Raw genomic sequence first — 25,137 nt, forward strand, 5'->3', positions numbered from 1 at the left:
CTTCAAATCCAATAAGTAACTAAAGATGACCTTGAACTTTTGATTATCATGTCCCCACCCCCCCACCATCCCCCACCCCCCCAGTGAATGCTGGAATTACAAACTTGGGAGTGTGCACCACCACACGTGGCTTGCTTGGTGTTGGGGATCAAACTGAGGGCTTCACACATACCAACTGACCCTTATCCCCAGCACACACTCCCGGAGCTCTCTTTTCAAAGTTATTTTAGAGCAGGTGTCAACGGGGTTGATGTATCTTGCTTATCCACACATCTTAGCATCTGTCTGGTTTTGTTTGTTTCTTTGTTTGTTTTAAAGACTTATTTTATTTATATGAGTACACTGCAGCTGTCTTCAGACACACCAGAAGAGGGGCATCGGAACCCATTACAGATGGTTGTGAGCCATTATGTGGTTGCTGGGAATTGAACTCAGGACCTCTGGAAGAGCACTCAGTGCTCTTAACTGCTGAGCCATCTCTCCAGCTCAGCATCTGAGCTCTTAACAGAAAAATAAATGTTAATCAAATGAGTTAATTAGATGAAAATGTCTTTCATTCTCTCCAAAGTGTATTCAGCAAATACAGATCCAGCAGCACTGTTCTAGGCACTGGGGGAAAACTGTGGTGGATAGACACAGGTGGATTCAACAGTGGAATGTGAGAAGCACCCATCTTGGTAAGCGCATGGATCATTATAAACAGCCAGCGAGCGGATAGGCAGCCACTTGGCACAGGTAGTTTGGGAAAGCCCCCTTGAGAAATGACCTTTAAGCCGATCTTGGGCTGATGAGGAGCCAGTTATTCAAAGCCAAGAGGGAAATCGGGCCAGATGTAAGGAACCTCTGACCCCACAGCCAGCCTGCTTAACAGAGAAGCAGAGAGAAGCCCATGTGGCAAGACCAGAATCAAGCAGCGGTATAGGGTGTGTATGTGTGTGTGTGTGTGTGTGTGTGTGTGTGCGTGTGCACATGTGTGTGCTTGTGTGTGCTTGTGAGTGTGTGAGTGTTCATGGGTACACAGTGAGGGCTGAGGAGGAAGCAGACCCACTTTCTGTAGGACTTCCTCAGCCAGGCAGGCAGTTGAGGTTTGGTTGAAGGTTTCTCGAGGCTTTGAAATAAGAACATGATAAAATCGGTTAAAAAGACCATTCAGGCTGTGGTGTGGGGAAGAAACCAGAAGGCCGTGGGAAGGACAGCTAAGAGGCAATTTCGGTCATCCAGAGGACGGTGACGTGTGGCTTAGAGAGGGAGCAGTAGACAAGGGAGACACCAAAGATCTAGACACGCTGGAGGAAATGCGCAGGTCCTGCCAACGAGGAAGCATTGTGACGGCGAGGCATAGGGTTGAGGGTCCCAAGGAGGAAGCTATCTCTTGTTGAGTGAAAGTGGCTCTGGGATGGGAAGGAGACCCTTAGGAAGTGCCTGCTACTGCCCCACAGTGCCAAGAGACACACATCAAGTGGAAGCAGCTGGGTCAACATGCTTTTATTTCACAGACCTAGGCCCCGATCTACAAAATGTGAAGATCAGATGTGGCATACAAGGGGCAGGCAGCTTCTGACACAGAGTTAAAGCGTGATAAATGTGAGTCCTTATTCACCACTCCACCCTGGAACACAGCCCTTCGTCATCAGCCACTGCCTGAGGATCTATGTATCCTGGCCACCGTGTGGACTTTCCAACTCTGACGGTGTCACAGGCCCCAGCGAGAACCTGATTCACACCATGACAAGGTGACTTCTGTAATCCCAGCCCTGAGAAGCTAGAGGAGTCCTGCAAAGCTCAAGGGTAGCCTGAGCTACAGAATAAGCCCCGCCTTAGCCCCACTACAGAGTAAGAGCCTGTCTCAGGAAGAAGAGGGGCTATGACAGAGCGCCAAAGTGACCTGACCCGCCAGCACCGGGAGGATTCTCGTGCTCTCGGCATGCGATAAAGGTGAATTCCATCTACTTAGGGAGAGATTCTCTGTCAAAATAATGTGGTAGGGGGCTGGGGGCTGGATGTCTCAGTCGGTAGGCAAGGTGATTGTCATACAATCTTGAGGACCTAAGTTCAAATTCTCTGAATCTATTTAAGATCTGGAAAAATGTCTGTATTCCCAGAACTTCTAGGAGAGGGAGAGACAGGAGAGCTCCCAGGTAATCAGAGCCTCGCCAGTCTGGTATATGCCATGGAAAAACAACAAGGTCCCTCTCTCAAACAAGGATGGAGCATGAGGGCTGATGCCCACAGTCACCCCTTAACCTAGACAACCAACTGCAGCACACACATAAATAATAATATAACAACAACAATAATAATAACAACGGCAATAATGACAACAATTTGGCATATCTTATCACCAGAAAGCTTTTGGGTTTTTTTTAAATAGTGAAGCGAAAATAAATATAAAAAGAATATGTCATCATTACCCTAAAATGGTGCCAAGAAAAAACATTTTTAAGTAAAATGTAAGCCAGATAGGCCCCATGAAAGTATGCAGAAAATTAGTCCAGAGTCCTACTCTTTGTGTTGATTTGTCACAGAAGTTACTTTAATAACTCCTGGGATTTTTTTTTTCATCGTTGTTTTGTTTTGTTTTTGAGACAGTCTTGTAAATAGGCCAGGCTAACCTCAAACCTAGCAATCCTCCTGCCTCAGGTGTCAGCACACCTGACTCTAATTCATATGCCTACTGTCTGTCTGTCTGTCTGTCTGTCTCTACCCTGGGCTGCTTCCTTACCTCAGGTGCTGCTCCACCTTCCGGGCACGTGCCACCACAGCAGTTTCTAACCTGCTCTTAAGCTGTTAAGGTGTTCTTGTTCACTGGGCTGCACTCTCAGGCCAGCCTGCCAGTTGTTACAGCTTACCTGTATCACCCGGGCGCCAAGCCACACATTTCCCAACATGCCCCGTGCAGGAAGGCATGCCTTGGTGCCCATCCTAGGCACACACGCTCCACACATCCTCAATCCCAAAATAAACGGGCAGAGCGTTTCCTCTTCCTAATGGGGAAGCAGAAGCTTGCACTGGGCAGAGTGAAGGGTGAGCCCTGTCTAGACCATCATCCCAGGGGGAATTCTGTGCACACAGTTCCCCATGGAAATCCCCAGGGCCTGCAGCAGCTCTGCTGACTCAGGCTGCCTTCTCTAATGGCTTCAGCCCCAGACGATCTGCTTTCTCCATGTGCCCAGTCTCCATCCATCTGGGAACAGGATAGCTTCGTGTGTGTGTGTGTGTGTGTGTGTGTGTGTGTGTGTGTGTGTTGCCTGCCTCTGCCTCCCAAGTGCTGGGATTAAAGACATGCACCACCATCACCCAGCTAGGATACCTTCTAAAAGAGTTTCCTCGGATAAGATAATGGGTGCTCCGTCTCTTTGGACTGTCAGGGCCAGCCTTGGGTCATGCACTGAGCTTTCCTCCTGTCTCCGGGGATAGCTGCAGGCTGGGGCATGACTTGTGGGAGCTAAAGGATGAGATGCATTATTTATTATTATTATTATTATTGGCCAATTTCTGTGTAAAAGAACCCAACTATAGTCAGTTTGCCTCCCATCACATATTTGGCAATGGCTGGTGACATTTGGGGTCGTCACGATGAAAAGTAGGCGTGTGCATGCTATCATCATCAGAGATGTGCACTTGCTAAGGAAAGTCACTCCAGGGAATCCAGACCTGGAGACAACTGAAGAGAGGACCCACCCACAGAAACATGGATTCCCTAAGAAACAAAAGCTACTGACGCTCACGAAACACTGTAGCCAAGCAGGGTGAGCACATCTGCAATCCCAACACTCAGGAGGACCAGGCAGGGAGAGCAAGAGTTTGAGGCCTAGAGGCCAGAGCAATGGCTTCGCAATAAAAGCTCTGATCTCATAGAGGACTCACGTTCAAACCCAGCACTCACACGGCAGTTCACAACTGTCTGCCACTCCAGCTCCAGGGAGGCCGGTTCCCTCTTCTGGCCTCCAAGGGCACTAAGCAGGCACATGGTACATTTCCATGAATGCAAAGAAAACACTCCTGCACAAAAAACAAAATAAATACCACTAAAATATGTTAAGGAGTTAAAAGGCCAACCTGCACCACATAACCGTGATATCTTAAAAATAAAAATAAAACCAAATAAATTAGAGGGGGGGCAGCAAGGTGGCTCAGCAGGGAAAGGGGCTTGCCACCAAGCCAGACGACCCGAGTTGGATATCCAGGTTCCACATTAGTAGGAGTGACTCCTGAAAACTGTCCCCTGGCCGTCACACGTACTCAGCACATGTCTACCTCCTCACAGACATGTACACAAAAATTCAATCTCAAAGCTTCTAAAAGAAGAATTCAAGGAAAGTTAGAAGATGGGAGGGCAAACTTTCTGGATTCTGTCTGTTTGTTCTGGCCTGATCCTGAATGTTCGGTGATTACAAACACTGTCCTGTCAGGATTCCAGCAAACGGGGCAAATGGACTTTGAGTGTTGTTCCTGTGATGGTCAGGGAGCACCTGAACGTGGGTCAGTCAATGCAGTCACCCCTGCTTGTGGGGGCCTGGCTCCAAACCTGCCACAGAGTAAAAGCCAAGGACACTCAAGTTCCTTATAGACAAGGAGGAGTGCTTCTCAGGTAACTCATCCTTTATTAATTAAGATTGCATTTATTATCAATGTGTGTGTGATAGGGGTGTGCATGCATATGAATATGTGCAAGTGTGTGAATTTTGAGACAGGGTCTTACTCTGCAGTTCAGGCTGACCTGGAACCCACTGTGTAGTCCCAGGAGAGATGGCACAGTGGTTAAGAACACTGACTGCTCTTCTAGAGGTCCCGAGTTCAAATCCCAGCAACCACATTGTGGCTCACAACCATCTGTAATGGGATCCGATGCCCTCTTCTGGGGTGTCTGAAGACTGTTACAATGTATTCATATACATAAGATAAATAAAAATCTTAAAAACAAAAAACATACCACTCTCAGTTCAAGCCCTCAAAGTCTTAGCTCTTCTAGAGTTACTCAAGAAACTTGGCTTCTTTGGTCAACCAAGATGGCTTAGGGGGTAAAAGCAGTTTCCTCCATGCCTGACTCTTTGAGTTCAATCTCCTGAACCCATATGTGGACAGACAGAATTGACTCCCGAAGGTTGTCCTCTGATCTCCACATGTGGCATGCACACACACAATAAATAAATTAATATGTAAGTAAGTAAATAAATAAATAAACCTTTGTCTTTTATTCTAGTAAGGAATGTTCTCCGTTGTACTTGGCATAGGTAGGCTATGCAGGGCCATGACCTTGGTTAGTATCTTTATTTAGAAAATATGTTTGGCTTAAAGAGATTAGGTGACAGGCTGGCAAGGAGTGGACTTGTGATGGTAAATCTTAGTTGCCAACTTGACTGGATTGGGAGACACTTACCTGGAGATGGCCAAATGCCTGTGGTTGAAGCCTCATCTCTGAAAATTTTAGTTTACTGTATCAGCAGTGATAACACGGCCCAGCTTTCCCCCAACGCTTTTTCTTAAAATCCTGGGAAGTTATTGGATTTTTAAAAAATAATACAGGAGCATTAATAATAATTTTTTTACTAATAACAATGTGATGTAGCATATTAATAATAATGTGGTGTGGCCAAGGATGATGCTGAACTTGTGAGTCTCCTGCCTCTACCTCCTGAGTGCCGGAATTACAGCTATGTGATGCCAAGTTCTTGCAGTATTGGCAATAGCATCCTTAGGGCTTTGTGTATCATAGGGCCTCACTCTACTATCTGAACTATAATCCAAACCCCTCACGGGGCTTCCACAAGCCTACAGTAGGACGCAGAGATCTGTCCCTTTTCTTGTGACTTTTTTCGTCAAGATCCGATTTGACTCAGTACAGTAATCAAAATTGCTCACTGGGTCGCTTCCACGTGCCTAGCTGACAGGTGGCCACTGCCGACACAGTGTGCGATGCCAATTTGGGACAACTCCAGGGTTCTGTGGCTGAGGGCTCAAAAAGATGAAGTTGCTGCTAGTGGGGGAAGGCAGTGACTGGGTGAGTAGGAGCCGGACTGCAAGACAGTGACTCAGGAGTGAGACTGTCAGCGCGTCCTTGGGGAAATGCTCCTAAGCTGGTTGGAGCTTGAGAGCTGGATGTCAGGCAAGAACTCAAGGACTGACTGGAGACGTCTTCTGTGTAAGGGGAAATCCACAGAGACAAGCAGAAAATAGAACGGAAGCCCCAGGGCTGGACTGTGAAGAATAATGCACAATGGAGAGGAGGAGAAAGAGGAGGAGGGAGAGGAGTCAATAAAAGACAAGAAAGAACAATTAAACGTCCTGAAGTGAAGCTTATTGGTAGAGCATGTGCTTAGCATGGGAGGAATGGATAGATAGGTAAGGCAAGGCCCTGAGTTCAATCCCCACACCAGAGAAAGAGAGGAGAGAGAGAGAGAGAGAAAACAGTTTTTAAAACAGGAAGAAGACTAAGAGGGGTTTTTTTGTTTGTTTGTTTTGTTTTGTCTTGATACTGATTGATCGGTTGGTTAAAAATTCTATTACATTTATTTGTTTATGCGGTGGGGGAGGGGCATGTTAAGAGGTCAGAGAACAGCTTTCCAAAGTCAATTCTCTCCTTCCACATGTAGGTCCCAGGACTTAAATTCAGTGCCCCAGGCTTGGAGGCAGGCACCCTTACCTGCTGAGACACCTCACTGGCCCACAAGGCACCGATTTTTCTGACAGTGGTCTTACTGTGTAGCTCAGACTGGCCTTAAACCTTGATTTTTTTTGGGGGGGGGGAGGGGGGTGTTGTCGATTTGTTTTTTGTTCGTTGTTTGTTTTAGAAGTCTCGTGTAGCCAAAGTAAGACTTGAACTCCTGATACTACTGCCTCCACCTCCCAAGTATGGGTTACAGGCATGCTCCACTGACAATGTTGATGATGATGATGGTGATGGTGATGATGATGGTTTGGTACTGAGAACTAAACGCAGAGCCTTCAACATGATAGGCAGATGCTCTAACAGAGCTGCATCCTTAGTCATTATTTTTTCAGGAACAGTCAAAGCTTCATAGTGTGAACACTGAGAAAAGGACCTCATCATGTAGAGTGACCAGGCAGGATAATTTGCCCAAGAACGTCCAACTTTTAGCTCTTGTGATGCCTATCCGTGGCTGTCAACTTGACTATATTTGGAATTAACTAAAACCCAAGCAGCTAAGTACGCCCGTGAGAGAGTTTTCTTAATTAAACCATTTGAAGTGGGAAGACCAACCAACCCTAGATCTGATCTTCTGAGGTGGGAAGGCACACCTGAAATCTGGGCCACATCGTCTGGAGGCAGGCTATAGAAAGGCATGGACAAAGGAAGCCGCGGTTCTCTTCCGCGTGGGCTTTCGCTCTCTCTGGTAAGTTCGATTCTTCACTGGCATTATTAGAGCCTACTACTTTGGGATTCTGGTGTATACTGAAGAGCAGCTGAGACATCCGGAGCCTCGTGGATTAAACAGCTACTGTAATACTATGATTCTTGGTCTGTCCATTGGTGGACAGCCATTGTTGGACTAGCTGGACCACAGCCTGTAAGGAAGTCTAATAATTCCCATGTCTGTCTGTCTGTCTGTCTGTCTAAGATATCTACCTAAGCAGACAGATTCATTCTATCTGTTCTGTTCCTCTCAAGAACCCTGTCTAACACAGCCCTGAAAGCTCCACATCCCTGGAATAGCTTATCCCTGGGCAAACAGGATGACCGGGGCCACAAGCCTTCAAACTAGATAGCAGGCAGCCTCAAAGGCACTACCTTTAGGTGAATCAGCTGGGCCTCTGCCACATCCTCTGGGCATGACCGTGGCCCAGACACAGGCCAAGGTCAATAAACTCAGCTACTTAGATCCAGTCTTTGAAATGCTTTGATCATTTTTGAGGTTTTTTGGCCTGGAAGCAGTCCCTATCATAAAATTCAGTTAGTCAAGGTCATGTTTGGTTCAGACACTGTTTCTCTAAATTGCTTTTATTGGAGACCCAGCTGTGAAGGGAGGGTTTCTAAATGGATGAACCTGATAGCGATATCCAGGAGAATCAGCTATCCAGGAGAATCAGCCTGCTCCATCAAAGCTGGAGACCCAGTTTGGAAGATGCTGCAACAGCTTAGGGACCACGGGATGATCTATGACAACTTCTGGGGCCGGTACCTTTTCTAAAGACCCAGGGCCTTGGTTTTTAGCTAGGCCTGTTCTGTCTTGCAGCTTACAAATGGGGGGAACCAAACAATATTCAGAGTTGCTTTTTTTTAAATCATGCTTCAGTCTCTGCCTACTTCTTCTAAGTTGAGGCCCAAAGCTGGCAGTTTGTGGGTCAGTTCAGCCTACAGATGTGTTTTAGTTGGCTTACCAGATGTTTTGGAAATGTTTAATTCATTGCCAGCCCTTAACATGCAGGGGATTTCACATAAAAATCTGAATTTCCTGATTTTCTTGAAACGGAGGGTGGGGGTGGGGTCTGAGGAGGCTTCGGGAGGTGTGATAACTTGGAGGCAGTCAGTGGGCGCTGGGATGGGGTTCCTCTGTTGGATGCCTCCCTCAGTCCTACCTGGCTGCTTTCCTTCCTTTTACCTAAGAGACCCAGCCCAAGACTCCACAGAAAATGAGCTTCCAAAATACCTCAGTTATTAGTTCTGAACCACTTGTCTTGACCTGTTTCCAGCTCTGTATCCCGACATGTTCCCAAACCTTGCAGGTTCTGACGTCACGACTGATTTCCTGTTTGAGGATCCGACTCATCCCCTCCCCTGGCCGGATGCCTGGCATGGTTCCTCCAGTAACCTGTGTTTCCTGCCAACCCCACCCCTGCCCCTCTAAACCAGAAGACTCACCCAGTCCCCTGCTGCTGGCGGCTGCACAAACCAAACCACAGGCATCTTGATTCCTTTGCCTTTCACATCTGTCCTTGGTCTTCCCGCTCCCCACTTCTAGACTTTACCTGGTTGCTGATTTTCCAACTTTCTCTGTGTTTCCATCCTTGAAATCATCACTTGGATTTGACCACAAAGTCCAGCTCTTCTCGTCTTAAACCATGGCCTCTCCCAAAATGCATGTTAAGCTTGGCTTGTGCCTCTTACTTAGAAAACCTCAGACTATTAAGATGGCTCTAGGCCATAGAAATGTATGAAATAGAGCAATGCTGGCTTCCGTAACAAAGGAATCCTACACATTTCAACATCTTAAGCAAACAAGAGTCAAATTATTGCGCTTCCTTAGCCTGAAAATGTATTTGTTCATTTTTCCCATTGTTATAACAGAATGCGGGAGACTGAGTCATTTATCAAGAAAAGATGTTTGTGTGGCTCGTGCATGGTCCTGGAGGCAAGACCAGGGGCGTAATGGCGACTTCTGGGAAGGGACAACAGCTACTTCAGTGTATGGCAGAGAAGCATGGACGCGGGAGTGAAAAAACAAGAGGCTCAGCTTGGCTTCCAACAACCTGATTTTATGAAAAATACATTCGTGTGTGTGTGTGTGTGTGTGTGTGTGTGTGTGTGTGTGTGTGCACGCCTTTAATCCCAGCACTCAGGAGGCAGAGGCAGGCAAATCTCTATGAGTTTGAGGACAACCTGACCTACAAAGCCAGTTCTAGGACAGCCAGGACTACACAAAGAAACCCTGTCTCAAGAACAAAACAAAACAAAATAAAACAAACCATTCATTTCTCTAACAATATAATCACTTCTTAGAAACCCCACCTCCGACTCCAGCACAGAAGCAATCAAAAATGTCAAAATGAGTAACTTTGTTTTGCTTTGTTTTTGTTTTTGTTTTGTTTTTTTGAGGCACGCTCTCAGTTGCCCAAGCAGACCTTGAACTCACTGTGCATCTGAGGATGGCTGTAAACACCTGATCCTCCTGCTTCTATATAACTCAATGCTAAGATTACAGGAGAACACCGCTGCCTCTTCCAGAGCTCTCCACATGACTTTTAAAAGGTACAATCCTTATTGAAAGCATAACAGGAGGCTGCACCCAGGATCTGGCAAGCTGAGGCTCTACTACCACTGAGGGTCCGAGCAGTCTGTATGTTCACTTGGTAGGAAGCAAAACTGAGAGTATGTAAGTCTGTAGCTCAATAATGGAGTCTTCACATTGGCAAGGCCCTCGGAACAATCCCAGCACCACGCCAGGCAAACACAACCTCCTCACCCAGAGAAAATGGTTTGTATTCATCCCGTTATGGTGGCACAAGCCTAAAATCCCAGTACTCAAGAGCCTGAGACAAAAAGATCACTATACTCTAGCTCAGGGCTAGCCTGGGCTATGTAAAGAGACCCTGTCCAAACAAACCAAAAAGGAGATCATGATGACCTCCTCCCAGCCAGGCAGTGACACACAAATATCACTGAAACCCTTTTAGTAAAAGGGTGTCATATATTCCCACCAGAATGTAAGAGACAGGAAGTAGAGTCTCTGGTGAGGCGTCCAGTGACTTGTAATAGAAGGAAGGCTCTGGGTTTTGAGAGGGCAGCGCTCTGTCTGAGCAGAGGCACCTAGCAGGCTCCCTGGCTGGCGCTAGCTCCCATTAGGAGTGGAAAAGAAAGGGTATATTTTCCCCCAGCAATAGAAGTAGTCAAAACTCCATAGCAACTGGGAGAAATTTAGATCAGCCACAGGGGGAAAAAGCAAGGTAGGGGACTTTGTCGGCTGTCATGACTGGAAGCTCAGATAGCTGAGATGGCCTTAGGTATAATTGGATCCAGCACCCAGCATGAGTGTCAGATCTCTCTCCTCTATTTCTGTATCTTCATGCCTGTGCTCTCTCCTGCGGCTGAGTCTCCCACATGACAGAGACAAGAGCTGACAGCTGCCCTGGGTTGAGTGTTCTGGGCTCTAGCAAGGAAAAGTTCCTCCTCTGTCAACTCCAAGTTTAAATTATTTTTAACACATTTATTATTATTATTAGCATGTGTGTGTGTGTGTGTGTGTATGTTACACATACTGTGCATGCAGAGGTCAGAGGACCACTTTTTCTCCTTCTGCTTTTACATGTGTTCCAGTGTACCAGGCTTACACACCAACCCTCTGAGCCCTCTCACTGAGGGTAGCTCTGAGTTCTCAAAACCTCGAAAAAGACTGATTGGACCGACAGGGATCGTACATCTCCCAAGAAGGCAGGTAGACAGTGAGTCCCTTTCCTTTCCCATCACACTGTAGGACAGGCAAGGACAAGCCAGGTAAAGCATTAAACACCTGGCACATGACATAGACATTCCCTGACCCAGTCATCGGCCAGCCCAGAGCCCAGTTCTCACTGCCAGTCCTGAGAAGAGCCTCTGATAGCAGTGTACAGTCAATACTCATGATCTTAGTTACAGTTCCAGCTTCTAGAAGAGTGTGACAGTCAGCTTTCCTGTCACTGTGATAACTGAGATAGACACCTTAAAGAAGGAAAGGTCTATTTTGTCTCACTGTCTCAGAGGGCTCAGTCCACAGTCACTTGGCTCCATGTAGTACAGGTTAGCCTGTCCTGAGGTGGGATATCACAGATGGGTGATACGACTGACCAAAGCCGCACAGCTCTTCTCTGACAGAAGCTCAGAGAGCCAAGCAGCCAGGGTCTGAGACAGGAGAGGGCCTTCAAAGTTACTCTCTATACCTCTTGGTATTTCCACTGCTTTTTAACAGCATCTAGGAAGCACGCTTCCAACACATGACTCTCTGAGAAACCATTCCAGATCCAAGCTATAACAAAGACTTAGTAAGACCTTTATGATTTTCTAAGGCTTCACCAGAATTGGACAAGGCATACTGATTAAAAAAAAAAAGTTCCACCAAATGGGTATCATTTCATAATGAAATATTATCGGGAAATCCATGGTTTTCAAGCAAGAGTTCAAATATTGAAGTAACTCATTCATTTCTCCAGCTAAGAAATAATTGTTAAGCACCTGTAAGGTGCCCTTCGCTGTTATATTTGCAATTGTTACTTGGCTAAGTTCAGGTTCTCTGTAAGTTTAGACTTACAGACTTTCCTACATAAAGAAATAGTTGTAGCATGATGTGATACCAAGACCAGGCATTTAAAGCAGTGTGCGGACAGGCTTGGTGGCCCTCGTCTATAATCCCAGAACTCAGGAGGCAGAGGCAAGAGACTGCAGAAAGTTCCAAGCCTGGACTATCTGTCTTCAAAATCCAATACATAAATAAGTGAAGAGATAAATAAATTTGTCCCATAAACCGCAATCCCGAGCCCTGAGCACAATTCCCAGGAATCCTCTGTTCTGTGTGTTTAATCTCCCTGCCGAAACTCATTCAGGTTTTATTTTTGATTTTTTTTTTTTTTTTTTTTTTTTTTTTTTTTGGTTTGTTGGTTTTGTTTTTGAGACAAAATTTCTCTATGTGGTCCTGGCTGTCCTGGAACTCCCTCTATAGACCAGGCTGGCCTCCAACTCAGAGATTCTCCTTGTTGTGTCTCCTGAGTGCTGGGATTAAGGGCGGACACTACCACACTCAGCTTGGTTTCCGTTTTTCATCAGTGTTGGGGGTTAACACGCAAAGCAATGGCTTTTATTGTGACAGTGTCATGCCCTACTTTTTTTCCCTTCCGTCCCTGACTGACCCGTGTGCACTTTTCTTCCCAGATTGTTCCTCTCCTTCCTCCCAATTAGTTGCCCCTTTTGCTTTCTTATAGCACAAACTCCATTACGCTCTTCATTTTACACCACCCTTAGGATCGCTTCCTGCCCTTTTTCTAGTTTTATGATTCCTCACACATATACATGTGTGTGTATATATGTATAAAGTATACACATACATGTATAATTTTAAATTGACCTTCTACATATGAGAGTAAGATACAGTGTCTTATTTTGGCTTAGCATAATATTTTCCTAAAAATGTCCTGATTTCATTGCTGTGTGTGTGTGTGTGTGTGTGTGTGTGTGTGTGTGTACATGCAGCTGCTTGTGGACACAGAGGTCAACCATCATTCCTTAAGTGTATACACCTTGGTTGGTTTTCAGTGTCTCTGGCCTGAAATATGCAATTTAGCTGGCTAGCTGCCCAGAATCCCCCCAGTATCCTCCTGTCTCTGCCTCCCCCAAACTGAGAATACATGTGTTTCACCATGCCTGGCTTTTCAATTTGTTTTATACTTACATGTATGAATCGTTTACCCGCATGTGTATACATGTACCACATGCATGCTGATACCCATGAGGCCAGAAGAGGGTGTCAGAAGCCCCTAGAAGTAAAATTGTGAATGGTTATGAGTGATCATTATGTGTGCTGGGAAGCAAACCTGGGTCCTCTGCAAGAGCAGCAGGTGCTCTCAACCTGCGAGCCATCTCTCCAGACTACCTTTAAAGCAACTGGACAACAACAGCAAACACCATGGCTTCTGGAGATTAGACTCAGATCTTGCCATTCGAAAGACAAGCATTCACCGACAAAGCTGATTGATATATATATCAATCACCTTCTGTGTTTCTGCTCATCTGTTCTGTCATAGCCTGGATCTATCTTCTGGCTGCTGTGAACAGAGCAGCAATGGCCATAAATGCACCTGAGTCTCCATGGTGTGTCTGCTTAGAGTCACTTAGATATATTCCCAAAAAGTGCCTCTTGGTCATATGATCATTTTGAGGGGTTTTTGTTGTTGTTGTTATTTTGAGGAGCTGATTTCCACAGTGGCTGTACAAACTTATGTTCCCACCAGCAGTGAATAAGAGTTCCTCTGTCTCCTCATCTTCTCCAGTATTTGTTTTCTGGGTAATAGCCATTTTTGTCTGGAGTAAAGGAATCTCAAAGTAATTATAATTTGCATTTCCCTGATGGTTTAGGATGTTGAACACCTTTTGAAGTAGTTATCAGCAGTTTGAATTTCTTCTCTTAAGAATTATCTATGTGGAACATTAGCTCATTTTTGGACTGGATGGTTTGGTTTTTTCGGTGTTTGATTGTGGAGTTCTTTCTATATCCTAGATACTAACCTCCTATCTGCTATATAGTTGGCAAAGATTTTTGTCCTCATTCTGGTGTGTGTGTGTGTGTGTGTGTATGTATGTATGTGTGTGTATGTGTGTGTGTGTGTGTGTGCACATGTATGCTACAGCATGTGTGTGGAGGCCCATGGACAACTTTTTGGAAAAAGGTTCTCTCACTCTACCATATTCTTAAGGCAGAGTCTCTCTTGTCTTTGCCATTGCCCTATGCATATTAGAGCTTCTGTCTGAGTGTGCTGTCTCCATCTTCCATCTGGACTCCCAACAGATGGATTACTGACACACACCATGCACCCAACTTTGTCTGTTGATTCCAAGCTCCGGGCATCAGGTTGTGAGAGTTATCTCCCAGAATCCTCATTTGAGGATTATTTCTTATGTTAAGCCCGAGAACATTCTCACTTCTAGTGGGATTCTAGTGATAGCATATTTTTATAAGAGGAGGGACACCTGAGATAGCATGCACCATCTCCTGCTTGATGCCCAGAACTGCCTTTTAGGGCTGCAGACTCCCCCTGCAACAAGAAGGCTGCCTTCCTCACTGTTCTATTGCTGTGAAGAAATACCATATATGAATAAGCACAGCAGCTCACATAAGAGAAAGCATTTAATTGGGGGTTTGCGCAGAGCTTCAAAGGCCTAGTCCCTTATCAGCATGGTGGGGAGCACGGTGGTGCACACACACACACACAGGCTATGGGGAAGAATCTGAGACCTTAAGGACCTGAACTACAGGCAGAGGGGGAAAACACTGGGCCTGGCATGGGCTTTTGAAACCTCGAAGCCCAACCTGAGTTACATACTTCCTCCAACCAGGCTACCCTTCCAAATCCTTCTAATCCTTTCAAATAGTGTCACACCCTAATTACTAAGCATTCAAATATGTGAGCCTGGGGGTCTGAGGCAGTCTTATTCAAACCTCCACAAAGGCCCTCCCCAGATCTGGTCCCTCTAGCACTGTGATCTGAGTAACCCTTTATTCTTTGTAAACTAGTCTGTGGTGTTTAATTGTAGCAACTGAAAACAGACGGATACTAGAAGAATGGGAAGAATTTCTGATGTGCTTAAGAAAGGAAGATAAGCTTATAGAAGCCAGGACATCATGGAAGTCACAATGTGTGTGTGACTAAGCCTTCTGCAACGTAGGTATCAATGACATGTGACCCTACTGGGTTTGCTATGGGGGACTTGCAACCCTCTAACATCTTAAATTGGCTACTTGGGCTTGATTAGACAAATTTTTCATGAATACTTATCTCTAATTTTTTTCTTGAATGATAGCAATTGCTTTATAATTACAGAAACTTGCTTTATAGTTATAAATGACACTGCAAAACAAGAAAATTTGTACAATCTAGCTCTTGGGATTTTAAATAAGCTGTTTTAATCTATCTATCTATCTATCTATCTATCTATCTATCTATCTATCTATCTATCTCTTTTCTTTCTTTTTGAGATGGTCACCCCATGTAGCTCACCTTGGTCCCAAATTTACCATTTTCCAATCTCAGCCTCCTGAGTGCTGGGATTACAGGCCCACCTAGCAGTAATTTTTTTTTTATAGAAAAGTTGGAGAGATCATTGAGAATTCCCCCATGTTCTGTTGACATGAGCATTTTCACGTCGCCGTGCTACTGAATCTAAACCAAGAACCAACACATTATCATTAACTTATTAATTTTCATCAGTTCCTCTGGTAGTGGTGTGTGTGTGTGTGTGTGTGTGTGTGTGTGTGTGTGTTCGTGCGCGTGTGTGCGTGGTGTGATCTAAACTATTACCTTGTGATAGCAGCTTTTGACTTTTAAAGATGAGTAGCCATCCCGCTTGGGTCGGCTCTGCTTTTCTCCATCAGTGTCCTAGACATTTCACAGTTCATTAGCACCCCTACCAGAGTGTGAGCAAAGGAAGGAAACAGTTTTAAAATGCAAATGAGCCATGTCAGGTATTCATTGGCTGCAGGTAGCTCCGTTGCTCATAAGGCCAAGGGGTATTGGTTTTGAATGAGTCAGCTGGCTTAGCAATGTAAGGAGAAAATGTTGTTCATTATTTGCACCTCCAGTTCTGTACAGATGCTGTGCACATCTTTTGGCTCAGTGAGGTGAGAATGTGAGCATTGCCTTCCCTGTTCTCTGGCTACTCAGGGTGTGTGGTGTGGACAGGGATGGACAGCGTGCATGTCACAGTGCAGAATCTTAGGCCTGCCCTGCACTGACAGCCAGAAGCTGGGCATTAGCAGGAGGCTCGGGTGGTTAGGAAGTACAGCTGAGCTGTTGTGATCTTGACCAAGAACCAGCCCTCAATGGAGACAGATGACATTTCCAAGTAGGGCTGGGTTGTCACTCGGTGATAGTTGGCTTACCTAGACTGAGCAAGCTCCGGAGTCTAACCCCAGCACCTCATTCCCCATCCAAAAACAGACCAAAGAAAAAAATCTATCTAGAACCATCACAGAACTGCAATCTAGGAGGGGATAACATTGACGATAATTATCTTAAGTAAATGTTTGATGATACGACAATACCCAAGAGCACAACCTCAGAGAGAAAGGGTTCATCTTGACTCACAATTGGGAGGTCTCAGTCCACCATAATAAAGAAAGCATAGTGGAATCCAGTATCTAGGAAGCATGAGACACACACACACACACACACACAGAGAGAGAGAGAGAGAGAGAGAGAGAGAGAGAGAGAGAGAGAGACTCATCCAGGACAGAATATAGCCTCCAAGACACACCCCCATCCCTATTTCTTCCAGGGACACTGTACCTATAATGTGTCCTAGGAGAATTCTGCCAGCTAGGGACCAATGCTTCAGTTTGTAAGCCTTTGTGGGGAGATTTCATGTCCAAACCAAAAACAATCACAAAAGAATTTGTGCTGATGAGATATTAATAGGAAATAAAAAGAAGTTAATTTTTATTTTTTAAGATTTATTTTATTTTTAATTGTGTGTGTGTGTGTGTGTGTGTGTGTGTGTGTGTGTCCATGTGCTCATGTGCTTGTGGAGATCAGAATCATCCCTGACCATTGTTCCTGAGGAGCTCTCCATTCAGCTTTTGTTGCTAGCATTGCCTGGCCTATTAGTATTGTACATGTGTGTGTGAAGTACATGTGTGTGTGTGAAGCATGTGTGTACATATGTAGACATCAAAGGACAACTTTGTGGAGTCAGTCCTGCCCTTCCCCTTTATGTAGGATCTGGGGTTTGAACCTGTGTTGCAGCTTTGCTCAGGAGTACCCCACAACCACTGAGCCGCCTCCCCGCTCTCCCATCTTGTTTCTAGAGACATGTTCTCTTATTTTCCTAAAGTTTACTGATTAGGCTAGACTGGCCAGCCAGCAATCTGTCTAGTTCTGCCTTCCCTGTACTGCCGGCATTAAAATTTGCTGCCTTGAACTGATACTGTGATATACCCATCTTTGCACAGCCCAAAGCCACACAACCAACCAACCATGGACTGAAACCATGAGTCTGAATAAGTTTTTCCTCCTAAGACATACCTCTGGTGTTTTGTCACTGTGTTGGAAAGGTAATGCAAGAGGCCAAGCGTGTATTCAAATAGGGTCTAATGTGTCAAATGTTGAGGGACTACAAAGGGGATGACATAGCATCCCACAATAAAAGGGAATATAAGGCTCATAGAGGCAGAAAATGTTGCTGAGGTCAACACTGGACAGGTCATAGAAGGCATGACTAGCATGGGAGTGTACCTGTAATCCCAGTACTTGAGAAGCTGAGGCAGGAGGACTGCCTTGGGCTAAGGGCCAACCGAGGTTATATAGCAAGACCCTGTCACACAACCAAAACCAAGGCTTCCACAGGCCTTCACCTCAATAGGCATTCTTCCCTAGACACTCCCAGTGGTTGGGAATGGCAGGTCAATAGGTACCATCAAGGTGATTTTTATTGACTTTACCTGTATGTTTGTAAGTATGTAACTTCAGATTATGTAACCCTCCCCCCCCTCTCTCTCTCTCTCTCACACACACACACACACACACATTCACAAAAGAACAACTGTTTGATGGCATAAAAGAACACCATTGGTAGGGGCTGGAGAGATGGCTCAGTGGTTAAGAGCACTGACTGTTCTTCCAGAGGTCCTGAGTTCAATTCCCAACAACCACAATCATTTGTAAAGGGATCTGATGTCCTCACATACATAAAATAAATACATTAATACTTAAAAAAAAAAAAGGACTGGAATGATAACTCAGCAAGAAAAGGACCCGCCCACAAGGCTGAAGACATACTTTTTTTTTAATGTTTTTTTTAAAGATTTATTTATTATTTATATGTAAGTACACTGTAGCTGTCTTCAGACACACCAGAAGAGAGTGTCAGATCTTGTTATGGATGGTTGTGAGCCACCATGTGGTTGCTGGGATTTGAACTCAGGACCTCTGGAAGAGCAGTCAGTGCTCTTAACCACTGAGCCATCTCTCCAGCCCGAAGACATACTTTTGATCCTTGGGACACACATGATGAAGGAGAGAGCAGATTCCTGTAAATAGCCTTTTGATCTCCACACATGCACCATGGCACATGTGTGCACACACGTGCGCAAACACACACACAGACACACACACAGTGTAATTAGAAAGCCATGTTGATGAAGCTCCCTATTCCCACTCTCTGATTTCTCCCTTCACAGAAGCTGTTCTGCCAATGACAGGCAATGTGCTGGGCCTGCCTGATTGGCTCCTCAAATGGATTCTTTTTTCTGAGCCTTCTTCTGCTCCCATAAACTATGCTTCTCAGATTCCCCTTACAGTTAGGGTCTGGATAAAGAAAGTTCTAGTAAATGAGGTGCACGTGAGAGATTTAAAAGGCAGAAAGAGATCAAGTGAGGAGCTCCCTTCATAGCTGCTTTGGCTATGGAGCACTGACAACATCACAGGATTGGGGGTGGGGTCGCGGCAACAGTGGTCCACGCTGTTTCCAGGTCCACGTGCGTAAGGTAGAAACGTGGCAGAGGAGCTGGGAGGTGACACCTGTTTCTGGGATTAGGGACTACTGGTAGATTCTATAGTGTATATGTGTTTGTGTGTGTGTGTGTATGTGTGTGTGTGGTGTGTGTGTGTAGATGTGTGTGTGGTATGTGCATGTGTGTGTATGTGTGTGTGTGTGTGTAGTGTGTGCATGTGTGTGTGTGTATGTGTGTGTGCATGTATGTATGCACAGGTGCCCGTGCAAATGCCTGGTGTAGAAATGTATGTGGAGGCCCCAGTCTGACATTGGCGTCTTCCTTGATTGCTGTCCACTTTATTTATTCAGGCAGGGTTTCTAGTTGAGCTCAGAGCTCATCAATTCCAGCTACCCTAACTAGCCAGCTTGCTCTGGGACAGGGGTGGCGGGGGCGGGGGTGGTGGTGTCACCTGTCTCTGCCTTCTGAGTGCTAGGGTTACAGTAACCACCATGGCTGACTACCCAGATTTTTACATAGACTTTCAGAATTAGAACTAAGTCTTTACACTCACTCCATAAGCACTTTACCCGGGGAGCCATCTGCCCACAGCCTGCAGGTCACTTCTTACACTCAGCAATCTCATTAGTAGACTTCTTGGTTAAGGAGGAGTGACAGTTGCCCCAGAAAATCAGTTCTGGGGTACTCTGTCTATGAAAGAACTCAGTTTCTAATCAGTCTCAGAATTAGAAAATTATGAACTTCAATCTTTTTAGATTTAGGTGTGTGGGTGTTTTACCTGCACGTGTGGTTGTGTACCATGTTTGCCTAGTGCCCTTGGAATTCAAAAGAGGGCATCTAATCCCCCGAAACTGGTGTTAGGGATGATTGTGAGCCATCATGTGGGTGCTAGGAACTGAAAAAAAAAATTAGCCACAGCTCCACTAAAGGTTGAGCTCACTTTAAGTCTCAGCATTTGGAAGACAAAGGCAATGGATCTCTGTGAGTTCGAGGCCAGCTAGGCCTACAAAGTGAGACTGTTAAAAAAAAAATTAACATAGAGGTAATGGGCTCCAACATGGTATTTTCATACATGCATGTCACTTGGCTTTGCTCTGCTTCGCCCTCTCCATCACTGCTCTTCAATTTCAACTTTGCTGAACACACACCTGGCAGCCTGGTTCCTGCCTTGAACCATGACGTCGGCAGCAGAAGGACATAAGAGTAGTTTTCATTCTTACAGTTGGCACGTACACTGTGATGAATTGATGGGTCTGGAGTCATCTGCCTCGTGGGCGTGGTGTGTGTGTGAAAGAGAGGGAGAGGTGGGGCAGAGAGAGACAGACAGAGAAAGAGAGACAGAGAATCAGAGAGACAAAGAAACAGACAGAGAGAAACAGAGAAAAGAGAGAGACAGAGACAGAGATACAGACAGAGAGAGAGAAACAGTGAGAGACAGAGAGGAGAGAGGGAGAGAGTGCCTGTGCCAGGGTCTGAATGTAGAGTCAAAAACCAGCTTTCAGGTGTTGGATTTTACCCCCACCTTGCTGAGATAGGATCTCTCTTGTTTGTGTTCCTGTACCGAGTGCTCCAGCCGGGCGGGCACAGGAACTCCCGTGTCTTCACCTCCCAGCTCCCAGGAGAGACTCTGGGCTTACAGGAACATCTGGCTCTTTAGGAGGATTCTGGGGACCACAAGGGTTATCACTAGTGTGACTAGCTGCTTCCCACTGGGCCATCTCCCTGGCCCCACCTTCCCATTAACTCCTAGGGTGGCTTAGGCTACTGATCTCAAGGTGTGATGCTCATATCTAGTGGCAGGAGAGGATTTTAGGTTAGGGAGTACCAACGAATGTGTATTTACTTGTGTGTCAGTAGGTATCATATCAGATCTGATTTCATGGATTGGTGACTTCAAGAATATCGGTGACTTCATATATGAATATTGATGGATATGAATATAAGAATATGAATATATGAATATTGGTGACTTCATGAATATATAGCAAGGCTTGAAGTGATTGCGATGGCAAAGCACAGTCATTAATTTAATGAAAATATGAAATAAATGACAGATGGCTAGCACGCAGATTTGGAAAAATCACAAGGATGGCATTCAAATGACTGAAAATTAGAAATCCTTTCCCACTTATGGATTGTGAGCCGCCTTGCTGTAAGCACGGGGAGAAGCAAGTTGACATCAAATGACCTGCCTGTCCCTACACCAGACCTTCATGACCTCCATCCTTTGGAACTCCTGCTGTTTCTGAAAAGTTGACAGTGCTGTGACATCCTAGAAAGAACAGCCAGAACCTATGGCTTGTCACGAGTCAAGACTCAGAGGCGTTCATCAGCAGGACAGAGGGGCGGTGGAGGAAGAGGCATTGCAAAAGGAGCCGTGTTCCTAGAACGGCATGTCTTCTTCAGCACATAGCTATCAGTTCAGAAATACCAGACGTAGGTGTGTTTGCTATGGAGGCTTAGCTACAGGGAGAGGAAGGGTGTGACCTGGGATTATTGTCCTCAAAGGAAAAACTGACAAGCTATCACCTTGGAGCCCCAGTTAAGAGCCACAAGCCCCAGACATACTAACAAAATAAATCCAGGACTCGGAGCCATTGAAGCTCTCTGTCCTTGTTCACGTCCTGAAGACCTCAGGAGAGATCCTGCAGATTACTGACTCTAATATAATGAGCACAGATTGCAAATACTCCAAAGCTATGCCTTGATAATACTTAATTGCAACAGCAAGAGATAAGATGAAAAACTGGACTAAAGGACATTTAGAAAAAAATGTCTAATAGGCCAGTGACTCCCAAAGCTCAGGCCACAGACCGATGTCCAGCTAGCTACAGGACATCTCCTGTAGTTACACCGCCTGTCTCAGGAGGAGGACGGACAAGTACTTTAAAATTGATAATGCCAGGCCGGGCATGATAGCGTGAGTCTGGAGTCTCCACTGCTCGGGAGGTGGAGAAAGCAGGATTGCTTAAGGCCAGGAACTGTGGGGCATCGTGAGGTTCATTCTCAGAGCAACAGAACATTTCTAACATAGCTAACATAACATTCGCAGGCAACACCCAGAAAGTGTTCTAGTGGCTGGAGACAAGTTTCTGGGGTTCACCTTTTTAACAGCTGTTCAAAGGTCCAGTCAAGTTTGCAAACTAAGCATAGAGGCCTTGAGCCTTATTCAGTGGTAGCTTCCGCCACGCAGTCTTGTTTGTGTCTCAGTGATTGTCAGCGCTAACAGCTTTTCAACTTCTCTCCTGTCCTCTCACTCCCTCGATCGCTCGCTTGCTCGCTCTGGTTTTTGAGTCAGAATCTCACATCTGTTGCTCAGGCTGCCCTGGAACTCACACTACAACTGTAGGGGCCAAACTGGACTCACACTTCTGGTGGTTCTCCTGCCTCATCCTCCTGCGTGCTGGGATCACATTTGCTCACTACCACATCCAGCTTGGTTTTCTCTTTGAACACTGTAGCCAAATCAATTACTCGAAAGGTCAAGGAAATCAAACGTTAAAGTGACAAATGGATCAGAGAGATGGCTCAGCAGGAGAGGTGCATGCTGACAACTCTGAGGATCAGAGTTCAATCCCCAGGATGGAAGGAGAAAAATGACTCTCCTCAGGTTGCCCTCAGACCTATACACACACACGGACACATACACGCACGCGCGCGCTTAATAAAAATGACCAAACTATTGAATGTCATGAGGGCTATTATGTACGGCTACTGATGCAGGCACTGAGTAGCACAAGCAGAATGTACATCATGTCTACTCTCAGAAATGACCAGTGGTGGCTGGGTGGTGGTGGTGATGGTGGTGGTGGTGGTGATGGTGGTGGTGGTGGTGAGCATCTTTAATCCCTGCACTCAACAAGCAGAGGCCAGCAGATCTCTGAGGCCAGCCTGGTCTACAGAATGAGCTCCAGGACAGTCAGGGCTACAGAGAAAGCCTGTCTTGGAAAAAACAAACAAACAATGACAAAGAAATAACCATTTCTTTGTTTCTAAATGTTTTGAAACATAGCTATTAGTACATACATTTCTTTCAGTGTGGCCAACATCTGTCCTTTTAAAAACTATCCTTCTGGGGAGCTGGAGAGATGGATTTTAAAAAAACTGTTTCTCTTTTCCTAATCTGCAGAATCCTAGAGGCCAGTCCATCCCAGAGCCTATGAGAGAGGCACAGGGCCCCACACGAGCCACTTGGACTTTCTCCTGGGAATGTGTATTTTAGGAAGGCCTTAGAGATGGGGATGTCTGTTAATGGTGGCTCTTCACAATGCACACTCTACAGGTTGTCCTCACATGGGATTTAATGGCTCTGTGCTAAGCCTTAATTTAAGCCTGTGTCTACCAGTGACCTCAAGCAGGCTAGGAGAAGGCTTGCATTTTATAGGTAAAGAAGATCTCTAACTCATCCTCGTAAGGGTCCGCACTATGTGGCTTGATGTAACTGAAGGTTTAAGATAGGAGGTCAAAGCTGATGAGTCTACTGCCTGATTGTTTTTGAGAGGAGATCTCAGATCTTGTGTAGCCAAGGCTGACCTCGAACTCTTGGTTCTCCTGTCTCTACCTTCCTAGTGCTGGGATTTTTAAGTGTATACCAGCTAGGCAACTGCGTCTTCTGAAACCTAAGGGCTCTCAATAGTACATTCCCCCACTGAAGCCAGACTCCTCCAGGTTATGCGGTTTGGTTCAGGAAAGGCTCCTGAGCGTCCTCAGGAGATCTTGATATTTCAGGAGGCCTTACCCATGGTTAATGCATTTTGAAATTTTAAGTTAGCATACTATCTTTATTTATATATTTTATTTTAAAAAGCAACACAAATTCCAACAGCTTATAAATAACATGAAGAAGACAGTCTTGATCCCAGATTGATCTGATGGTAAAGACCATTAGAAAGTTCCTTCTCTAGCTTCCCTTTTCCCTTTGCTGGTGTTATTAGCTCCAGTTGCCATCTGGACATTGCTTTCTGGGGACCACGTTCACCAGCACTTTCTTTCTATTTGTTTGTTTGTTTATCTGAAACAGTTTCTCGGTATAGCCCTGACCGACCTGGAACTTGCTCTGTAGACCAGGCTGGCCTCGAACTCAGTGATCTGCCTGCCTCTGCCTCCTAAATGCTGGGGTTAAAGGCTGAGCCACCACTGTCTAGCTTACATTCTCTTTCGTCTCCCAGCAATAAAGAGACGTAACGAGTAAAGTCATTTCTCCTGTAATTTGAAACAAAGAACAAGACTGTCCTACAATCTGAAAACTCTTGCTTTATATCCTGTTCTGGCCTTAGTAATAGCTTGTCTTCAGGCAAGCCATTTCTTCCAAGACTCAGTTTCATTATCTATGTAATGGGAACAATAAGACCAGATCCCATCCCCAAAGATCCTGTTTCTATAATGGCTTGGATACTTGCAATTTTCCTCAGTGCTCCATGGGTTATTTTAAGGATGAACTATGCCAAAAGCCATAGAATAGTCCCTGGCACCAAGATACAATTCAGTAGCAGTTCTCTTCCCTTCTCCTTTGATGCCTTCTTCCCTGACCAGAAACTGTTGTCCATTTCTACCCCAGGCCTCTGTTTGCACCATGTATGAGTGTATGCCTGTGTCTGAGGACATCAAAATGCACACTCTTCTACAGAAACTTACTCTGTCACTTTACTTGTTTGTCTAACCAGACAATCCTCTTGTGCCAGGCCCTGAGACAAAGTTCCCTGTCCTCATGGACTTACTCAAGTCTTGGCTGGGATTATCTTCAGTGAAGACACGGGAAAGCCAGGAAGGCATAGAGAGTAAGCTTTACAAGTAATTCAACACACTGGAGAGAGCAAGTTTCTCTGAAGAGGCTGCCTCTCTGGTCTAAAGGAAGAGGAGGAACCATACAACCCAAGCCGGAAGGAATACCCAGGGAGAAGGAGCAGAGGCTGCCAAAGCCCAAGGCAGGGGTCAGGCAAGTGCTCTACCACTTATCCCCAGTCATAGGCAAAGATCAGGACCAGAGTCTGGGGAAGGGGCATTGAGCGCCAATTTGGGCCAGGAAGGTAGCAAGACTCCCCCTCAGCAGCCCAAGAAGCAGGTCAGAGAGTCAGATGAGGAGGATGAGGCTTTAAACAGGAAGTAAACTGGAGTAGAAAACACTCAAGAAATGAAAAAGCCAAGGTCCCCCAGGAAGGTCCTCCGGGCTTCAGGTGGATTAAGAAACATATCTAAAAGCAATGAGTCTGTGCTCTCTATCACTCAGGAGGCAGAAACAGCAGGATTGCTTAAGTTCCGGAACCAGAGAGGC

The 25,137-nt window shown here is 45.6% G+C and overlaps 1 long non-coding RNA gene across 4 annotated transcripts in view; it reads right to left on the bottom strand.

Moving 5' to 3' along the window:
• LOC127687103 (uncharacterized) overlaps window positions 1–25,137 on the bottom strand; it is a 31,750-nt gene that overhangs the window by 1,766 nt on the left and 4,847 nt on the right. Inside the window, exons 1-2 of one of the 4 annotated variants that reach the window (XR_007978330.1) lie at window positions 3,887–4,899; window positions 3,311–3,445 (exon numbers count right to left, since the gene is read on the bottom strand). The exons of 1 other annotated variant lie outside the window; for it this stretch is intronic. This is a non-coding gene — a long non-coding RNA (uncharacterized LOC127687103). Of the gene's footprint in view, window positions 1–2,849; window positions 3,240–3,310; window positions 3,446–3,886; window positions 4,900–25,137 lie in introns of those variants that run through there. 2 more of the 4 variants (XR_007978329.1, XR_007978327.1) reach the window with 2 other exon arrangements.

This window comes from Apodemus sylvaticus, chromosome 6 (assembly GCF_947179515.1).
Source record: "Apodemus sylvaticus chromosome 6, mApoSyl1.1, whole genome shotgun sequence".
NCBI lineage: Eukaryota > Metazoa > Chordata > Mammalia > Rodentia > Muridae > Apodemus > Apodemus sylvaticus.